The 10,000-nt window shown below is 42.7% G+C and overlaps 1 protein-coding gene across 2 annotated transcripts in view; it reads right to left on the bottom strand.

Annotated features, from left to right (window-relative positions):
• LOC112451460 (RNA-binding protein Nova-1-like) overlaps positions 1–10,000 on the bottom strand; it is an 81,468-nt gene that overhangs the window by 58,367 nt on the left and 13,101 nt on the right. The window lies entirely within an intron of this gene.

Here is a 10,000-nt window from a genome sequence, read left to right as displayed (position 1 = left end):
TTGTTTCAGGTCTGACTTCAGCCAAGTCTAATCACATTTGTCTTCTCAAGCAGAAAGCTGAAAGAATGTGGCTTCGCAAAAGAGAAGCTCAGCAACAAAAATCTGCCAAAATCTCCCCAGCTGTCTCAAACTGTGGTCATCCCTCTCTCTTCACTTCCACCTCTGCCTCACAGACTCAACTTTGTCTTTTTTCCCCTTTTTTTAACCTACTGTGAACAGGTATTGGTAAATATCAAATACCTTTAAAACTAGATGACGTTTGTGTCGCACTGGCCTGAACGGAATTTGAGAGGGAGTCTTGAAACGACTCGAAAGAAACATTCACTTTGGTTTTCTCTGCTTGAGTCACAGTCACCATCTTTAAGTAGTTTATCCCACTCTGATCAAAAACTCATCTTTAATTATTAAGACAAACTGAGAGGTTGGGGTTTTGGTTGTATCAGATTTAAAACTTGTGCACGGATCAACATGAAACTCCTTCTGTTGACACTTCTGTGCAGCCATCCTGCATCGTCATTATGTGCTGATCTTTACAAACAATCCAAGTTTACGCAAACATATTCTGCTCTGTGGGGTTTACTGGAGGAAGCAGAAACATTTTAACGTGCACATATATTTGAAAACATGCACGTGTTAAAAAAGCGTCTCTGAAGTAAATGTTTTGGTTTTCTTCGGCTGTTTCATCGCCGTCGGACAGAAGTCCTGCATCTTTCAAAATAAAACTTAAGGAAATAAGTTTTACAAAGCTTTCATTTCAAGTAAACGAGCTCTTTCTGACACTTTTCATTGGGTAGCCTTTCATAAAAACCACAAACAAGATGTGAAGGGCGACAAATAGAGCTGATTTATGCAACATCATAAAAACGATTAAAAAATGGAAATATGAGGTTTTTGTCCGACAGAAACGATTTGAGCCTCAGTTGATGTGAAAATCCAAACGAATCTTGGGTTCATTGCAGCTGAAACTCTTTTTTAATCCAAAGAGGCAAAAAAAAAAGAAAAACCTTCTTTGTTTCCATGGAGATTATTTCAACATGTTGGTCGAAAGCTAAGTTACTAACAAAACAAAACAAAAAACACAGCAACAAGAAACGTTATGCTCAACAAAACAAAAGCTGAGCACTAAATTCAAATAAACTAAAGACACCAAAACGGAGCAAAGAAATCAACAGGAACAACAGGAAGTGAAGCTAACAGCTGGCAGAATTACAGAAAACAATAAAAACAAAACTGAAAATGATGTCAGCTCAAGAAACCTGAACGATTACATCACTCTGCAGCCTTCATGTCTGCAAACTCTAATTTAAATCAACTTTATCCATAAAGCTTTTTCAGAGCTTGTTTTAAAGAACAGACCGATGGTTTCTGGTGTCACGTTTCTTTAAAGTGAACGGATTCAAAGTGTCTCCGGCTCCGATCCTCCCGTCCCTCCGTGTGTTTATTAATTCAGGACAGAAAACCTCTGGAGGCAGATTAAAAATAGGCTTTCCTCACTTGTTACTCTGCATTTCTCCTGTCCGGTCTTCAGGTGAACAAACTAAAGACAAATGAAACATCTTTGGTTTCAGATTTACAGACAAGGAACAACCGGATGGACTGAGAGGCTTAATAAGAGCCTTTAATAACTCCCATTAAATCCCTGAAACACAAATCAGCTGTGGAACGGAGGTCTATGTGACACCTCACTATAAATACATTTATTTAGTACAGACTTTCACACACACACACACACACACACACACACAGCTGGTGTCATTTATCCCTGATTAGACCTTCTGATAAAACGATACTGTCTAAAAAAACACGAACAGAAAGAAATTAAACAAAGGGTGAAACAAAATGATCAAGAAACTAAAAAAGTGTTAACCAAGGCAGATAAGTTTTGTTTTAATAACCGTACGGATCCATAATTTATAATGCGGTGATAAAATAGGTGCTCAAAATAAAGATTTCAGCACAAATGTTTCCCTCAAACTATTTTCCTCCCTTTTCTTTTCTAATTTAGGATAATTAAACTGCAAACTGCAAAGGTTTTAAAAGATTTATTCAAACTTATTAAAAAGTCAGATGACTCTAAACTTACTGAGACTGACAAAAACAAACCTTTCATGCAAAAAAAGAATTAAAAAATAAAGATTGTAGGATCAAGAATAAAATATTTACTTAGAAGCTGAGAAACATAACTGCACCATACAAAGATGACAGAATGCAGCATTTTTGAGCAGCTTTAACAGCTTATTTGTTTATTTTTGTCCTAAGAAGAGTATTATTAGTGATTATTTGACACCGACACTCTACGAGCCGATTCCTTTTAAACGCTGAAGCTCTGCAGAGGAGGCGTCGTGTTTCCTGTCCGAACTTTGCGAGGGATGGTGGTGTGGATCGTGGCGTCTCATCTCGGGGTGTTCAGCCAAGTCAAAGCAGGAAACTCGACACTTCCCCGCCGTCCTCAGCTCCACTGGTGATGAAATACAAACTGCAGGAAACTCGAAGATGGAAGCAGAGAGCGAGCGCCCGGCCTCACCTCGGTTTACTCAGGATTTATCTTCAGCCGCTCAGGTTTGACACGGAGAACTTCATCTGAAGCATCAAGCAAGCTGTTTTTAACGAGCATATTTCTGATTTTGCATCAGTTTTGTTTTTTTATAACATCAGCAGCTCCAGAGTTCATTATTCTGATCTGATCGTCACTTTGTTGCTTCTTCTCTCCACTCTTTTTGCCTCAGAGGGACATTTTATTTCTAGAATCAGTAAACCTGAGAGAGCAGAGCCTCACCTGGCAGAGAAATTAAAAAAATATATTCATTTATTCACCGTTTATTCAACGTCTGAACATTTCTGAAGCACATCTTGTGTTTTGGACGCTCTTTGTTACACAGAAATTAAAAAGTAGCTTTCGTTGGTGGGTGGATATTATTCCACATCTTGTGAAAGATCCTGAACGATTTATTATCTGTGCTGGGTTTACTCCCAGGTACTATCACACCCAATTTCAGCACAATATGAGTAAAAACGATTGAACTGTGGCCATTTTGTGTTTGCTAAGGTTGGTTTTCTTAAACCAAGGGTGCACAATCCTGGTCCTCAGGGCCACCATCCTGCATGTTTTCCTTGTTTCTCTGCTCCAACACACCTGATTCAGAGGTTAAATCACCTCTTCATGTTCTGCAGAAGCCTGTTAATCACCCATTGATTCAAATCAGGTGTGTTGGAGCAGAGAAACAAGGAAAACATGCAGGATGGTGGCCCTGAGGACCAGGATTGGAGACCCCTGTCTTAAACTGAGCTGCCTCGCCTGTAGATGCACATCTAATCCTTTCTCCCTGAAAGTTTCATCAACATCCATCCAAAGGTTCATGAAACATCGAGCTAAAAGCCAAATACACACACAGACAGACAGGTAATTACGTGATTACCTGCCTGTCATGGCGACAGGTGATAAAACTTCAGAGGAAATCGTTGAGCTTCAGTTTAAACAACTTTCTCACCTTATAAACTTTTATCACTAATTAGCTGCACAAGTAAACATGATGTTATGTTTTATTTTGCCTCCTGTGACTTTAATGATGCTAACAGAACTGTTTCATTTCAAAGCTGAAAGAAACATCACGTCGTTGTGTTTCCATATTTCTCCTGCTGCTCTGGTTTGGTTCCTTCCTCCTTCCTCGCCCTCCCAGTCCTCCCTCTGCAGCGACCCACTTTGGGTACGGAGCCTCGGACTGACCTGCTTTAGATGGAGGCCGGCTAATTATACCCGGCTCGTATTAATAAGGCCGGGGAATTGGTAAATACGAAAGGCACGTGCACGCGCGTGTGTGCGTGTGTGCGTGGCCGAGCAGATCCAAACACCTCCTGTACGAACAGATCGTTTCCGACATCTCATAAACAGGCCTCCACACCTCGGCGACGTGACTCATCATCTGTAACACGTGACTCACATTCATTACTTGTAGCTGTTGCATGGTAACACTCTGACTTGTTACCGTGGCAACCGTTAAAATATGTATAGTTACAAAAGGAAAAATGACATTTGAAAATACCACTGGTGTTTTATATGGAAGTGTCAGTATTCCACTTAAATTAAATACAAACGTATTAAAGGTTTTCCCCTGAAGGAACGCATAACAGCCGCCATCTTTAACGCCAGAGGTTTAAATTAGGATCATCTAATGTTGAGACGTTGGAGCCGTTTCGGTCACGCCGAGTCTCATGGAAGATCTCACACAATGTTTTAGCTCTCAGAGAAAGTATCGTGAACGACTCTCAGCTACTACCACATGAGGTTTTCACTCAACATTCGCAAAATGGCCAAGTTTTTACCCTTTTTGTGTTTGCTAAGGTCATTAATCAGGTGTAGATTTACAGCCAATAATTACTGTTTGACCATTTCATTAAAATCAGTCCAGTTCTGGAGTCAACTTGATTCAAAATGGCTGCCACAGCTAACACAAAAATGCGAATAACTCAGTCAGTTTTGAAGATATTGAGTTGAAACCTGGTGTGGTGGTAGCTGAGAGTCATCCCCAGCACACACTCTGAGAGCTAACAGATGGAGCAAGATTTGGCAATGCTGCGTAAAATTGTGTATAAAATCAAAATGGCTCTTATTCCATCCTTTCTTTTAACATAACTCGAGCTGAGTTCAAACTGTGGCATGAAAGGCGGCGGGCGATATGCATTCCTTCTTTCCTTCATGTCCGTGTTTTTCATCTGACCTCAGTTAACCTTCTCTTATCATCTGTTTTTAACGACATGTTTCTTTTTCACATTTCAGTGTTTCTGGATAATAAGAGGCAAAGCACTTCATGGTTTGTGGTTGGCTTTGGTTGTTTCATTTGAAGAAGAAGAAGAAGAAGAAGAAGAAGAAGAAGAAGAAGAAGAAGAAGAAGAAGAAGAAGAAGAAGAAGAAGATTTTTTTTTTTGATTTTTAACAAAACGTTTATTGACAATAAATGTGTCACAATAAACTATTCACAACCAGAGTAAAAACACAACCAACACCAATAAACAATAAATAAATATGTACATATTTACATCAAGAGTTTGTTATAAATAAGTTCACTCTGATTTAAAATAGTGCACAGTACGTTTTTAAAACCCCACAATTTTAAAAAACTATCTAAATCCCCAGTGGCTCTGTGAAAACAAAACTCCAACCTCAGTCTCGCCTTAACGTTACATTTCCACAGAGCCACGACATCAATTTGAGGTCCAGCCTGCAATCTGTCTCTGCGAGTTATATAAATAGACATCTTTGCTTCTGCGATTAAATAGTTTAAAATCCGGGATTTAAAACTAGTGGCCTTACTGTGGTGCACCCCGTTAATAAAAACGGAATGAGTAAAAACCTCGCCAAAAAGGCTAAAAAAACTCATTAAACATTTAAAAAAACCATTCAAACGTACACACTCCATAAAAACATGAAAAACACTCTCAGACAACTTACAAAACGGACACTCATTTAAAACCCCTGGACTGATGATCGATAAAACCGCGTTTGTGGCAATGGCTCCATGTAATATACGCCATTGCAGGTCACCAGTCCGTTTTTTTATAGGCGGTTTATATAATGTCCTCCATTGGGGCCTTTGCCCCTCAAACTTTCCATTCCACACACTTGTGGCTCTGTCTCTCAGTGTTAGTCTGTTGATGACTCTCACGCACTCTCTGTACAGCGTCTTCGGTGCGGCACTGTACAGTTCCATCCCTGTGGCCCTCTTCTCCAGCAAAGGACCACCATCTTCTTTAAAATCCGGTTCCACCGACACCCCCGGATAAGGGTCCCCCGGATCAGGAGAGCACTCCCCGTTTGCGTGGCGCTGCAGAAGTTCTCTCTCTGCAGCGCCCAGTCTCTCCTTCACTCCGTCCAGATACCTCCGGACCAGTCTGGCGGACCGGACCCCAAGCATCTCGCCGACTCTCTGGACGTCGGAGAGGTCCGGCCCTGCCACCTGCACCAGCCGCCTCAGGGTCACCGTCCCGGTTCTGGTCAGGGCATCGCCCACTCCCGGGACGCTGCTGCCTTCGACGGCCATCCTGGCTCCGGACACCACCGGCTCTTCTAAAAGCCAATGCAGAGAGTTAAGCGTTTTTGCTCTTTCCCATTTAAAAAGAGCGCAGGAGTTAAAAACACCCTGATAAAACTGTGGCAAACCCTTAATCTTTAAAACACTAAAATCAGTTAAAAACAGAGTAGCATCCAGCCCCAGGGAATTTACACGCCTCAAAATACAGCTGGCCACGTCTCTCCATACTGGAGATTCTGTTAAATATTTTTGCACAAACTGTATCCTCACCGTTGCTGTTCTACTGGCCAGGTGGACAAGGCCCTGACCCCCCTCCTCCCTTGGTAAAAACAGCACCGACTGTGGCACCCAGTGCCGCCCGCTCCAAAAAAACTCCACCATCTCCGCCTGTATTTTAGCTAGCAGGCCAGATGGTGGGTCGAGGACGGCGAGTTTGTGCCACAGTTGCGATGCCACCAGGTTGTTTAAAACCAACACTCTTCCTCTATATGACATCTGCGAGTGCAGCCATTTCCATTTTGACAGTTTGTTTTTTATTTTGTCTTCAACGTTTTCCCAGTTTTTCTTTACCATACTGTCACTGCCTAAAAACACACCGAGATATTTAAAACCATCCTTCCTCCATGTCAGCCCCCGAGGGAGAACCGGGAACCCTGCCGGCCATGCACCAACGGCCAGGGCTTCGCTTTTCCCCCAATTCACCCTCGCAGCACTCAGGACAGAAAATCTTTCAGTGATCTCGGTTAAAACGGCGACATCCTGTTGATCTTTGACAAAAACAACAACGTCATCAGCGTAGGCAGATAAAACAATATTGTTGCTAAAACCAGGTAAAACCAGACCGCGAATACTCGAGCGTAATTTCTGGAGGAGGGGTTCTAGGGAGAGTGCGTAGAGCATCCCCGAGAGCGCGCAGCCCTGTCGAACGCCTCTACACACCCTAAAAGGAGCACACAGACTCCCGTTGATCTTCAGCAGACTCTCAACGCCACTATACAACACCTGGATCTTAGCGATAAGACCCTCGCTGAACCCAAACCCCCCCATGGTTTTCCAGAGGAAGCCGTGTTCAACGCGGTCAAACGCCTTTTCTTGATCTAATGAAATCAAGCCGGTTCGTAGACCCAATGAACCAGAGACTTCCAAAACATCCCGAATTAGGTAGACATTGTCTACCATGGACCTACCGGGGACGCAGTAGGTCTGGTCCCGGTGGATGACCTGCTCCATAGCCTTCCCCAGCCTCGCGGCCAGGGCCTTGGAGAGGATCTTGTAATCGGTGCAGAGGAGGGACACGGGGCGCCAGTTCTTGATGTCCTGCAAATTTCCTTTTTTGGGAAGCAGGGCGATTACCGCCCTGCGGCAGGACAAGGGGAGCGAACCGGCGTCCAGGCTCTCGACGAACACGTCAAGTAGATCTCCGCCTAAGAAGTCCCAGTAGGCTCTGAAAAACTCCACCGTGAGCCCGTCAACGCCCGGGGACTTCTGGCCTTGCATGCCGAGGAGGGCTGCATGGAGTTCTTGGAGCCCCAGTGGGCGCTCCAGCTCAGTGTTGGTCCTCTCTGAGACCTGGGGTAGTTCCTGACAGAACTCCCCGAACAGCTCTTCATTCTCTCTGTACTCGCTTGAGTACAGCGACCGGTAAAACTCCGCAGCCCTCCCCCTAATCTGACCCGGTTCGCTCAGTTGTCGCCCCGCGTCCGACAGCAAGGAGTGGATCTGCTTCCTCTGCCCGTGCCTCCTCTCCAAGCTAAAGAAAAAGCTAGAGGGAGCATCCATCTCCGTGATGTTTTGGACCCGGGACCTGACCAGCGCGCCTTGGACTTTATTCTCCAGCAGGTTTGCTAATGCTAGCTTTTTTAATTTGAGAGCTTCAATGTACTCTCGATCTCCTGTGGATTCACTAAGCCGTTCTAACTCCACTATGTTCATCTCCAGATTTCTGATCGATCCAGCGATGTCACGAGTGACGTTGAGAGTGTGCTGCTGACTCAGCAGCTTTATCTGTACTTTCCCGTGGTCCCACCACTGTCTCAGACAAGTAAAATCACCTTTACGCTGTCTAAAACCATTCCAAAAAAACCTTAAAGTCTCTCTAAAACCCTGATCATGCGTGAGCGCCACGTTAAAATGCCAGTACGCGCTCTTAGGTAAAATGTTTCTGATAAAAACACTACCTAAAACCAACGAATGATCTGTAAAAGCCACCGGTAAGATCTGGCATGTCTTAAACACATTAAAATGGTGTTTAAAACAATAAAACCGGTCCAGCCGGGCCAAGGAGAGACGGTTTTCTAAAATGTGGGACCACGTGTACTGCTTGGAGCCTGCGTGTGTCCTTCTCCATACATCCACCAGGCCATGAGCCGAGACCAGCTGCCGCAGGACGCGTTGGGCTGCTGGATGCGGCTCTGTATGGTTACGGTCTAAAAACTCATTTTCTGTACAATTAAAATCCCCTCCTATAAAAACATACTCTTCTGACCCACAATCGCCCAACCTCTCCCCAATTTTCTCAAAAAAACGCTTCTTCTCTGCATTGGTAATTGGAGCATAAATATTAATAAAAACTATACTAAAAAAGTCGAACTTTGTTCTCACTAAAAGGCACCTCCCCTGAACAACATGCTCGACTTGTATAGAGTTTGGGGTGAAGGCCCTCGAAAATAAAAACCCCACCCCTGCAGCCTGGGAAGTGCCATGGCTCNGTAATCTAAGGCAATAATGTAGCTTTAACTATTAAAGGAAATATTGAGCAGGCTTAATGGATTTGAATTCAGCTCCACTATAGTAAACAAGTTAAACAGACTGTAACAGATTAAGTTCATGTGTTGAGGTTCTTTTTCAGGCTTTTGAAACACAATGCTGAATGAAACTACATCTAAATAAATTTAACTAAAATTGAATTTATTGCAAGCTTAGACAATTAGCTAGCATGATTTAGCATGTGCTGTTCCTCTGTCTTCATGATGTCTTCTTCACCAGGGTTGTCAAGTCACAATAGTCTGAGTGTTTGCAGAATATGTATTTGGACTAAATTTTTTTTGATTGCTCAACAACAAAAAATCAAATAAATACTACATTTTAACAATTTAAGTTGACAAAATACACTGGTTATTTTTGTTATTTTGACAAACTTCATTTCTGTATTTAGAAATTCTAAAATTGCAGTATGAGACTGAGACAGATGGTCTATTTTGGAGAGCATTACCACAGTGTGTACCTGTCACATTGCAAATTGTCATTATGAAATTATTTGTCATTTGTTAATATTTGAAATTAATTGTCATTATGAAAATCTGCTTTTGTGATTACAGATTCTGTCAGAAAAAATCCAGTTGCTCATGCTTCCATAGAGCAGGATGTCTGCAAGCATGCCATCAGGTGGTTCAACCTGGCAGCAGATAGGGGAACCTCAAGGCGATGCACTGCTACACATGAGGTTCACTCTGCCGATAATGACATATGATTGACTGTTATGTCCTGGCTTATTTTGTTTATTTTTTGTGTAATTGAAAGTGTGTGTTTATCTGTGTTAATTTTTGGTTAATTTCTAGGTTGACTTAATGTTTAACTGACATAAACATGTAACTGATGTAAGCAGTTTTGAAAATACAAATACATTTATAAATTTTCATCACGTTTTCATGTTTTTTGTCTCTATTGTCTTGTTATTAGCCATTTGTAGCGATGTGTTGGTCAATCTGGTGTTTGTGCCAGCTCTTTTAAGTGTCTCGCCAGAATAACTCATAGGTTGGTGGAGGTAACTTTCCTGGTACAGAGCAGGAAGGAGGCAGGGAGAGCAGTACAGCACAGTTTGTGGATAGCAAATGAGATTAAATACCCAGAGACCCTATGCATATACAGGGAGAACATGCAAACGACCAGCAGAAAGACCCTTTACTGGGATTCTAACACTTGCAACAGTGCTACCAACTGTGTCACTGTGTAGCTCCAAAACTAATTTACACATA

This window comes from Kryptolebias marmoratus, linkage group LG2 (assembly GCF_001649575.2).
Source record: "Kryptolebias marmoratus isolate JLee-2015 linkage group LG2, ASM164957v2, whole genome shotgun sequence".
NCBI classification, from domain to species: domain Eukaryota; kingdom Metazoa; phylum Chordata; class Actinopteri; order Cyprinodontiformes; family Rivulidae; genus Kryptolebias; species Kryptolebias marmoratus.
The sequence above is the reverse complement of the archived record's forward strand: the minus strand, read 5'-3'. Positions and strand labels throughout refer to the sequence as shown.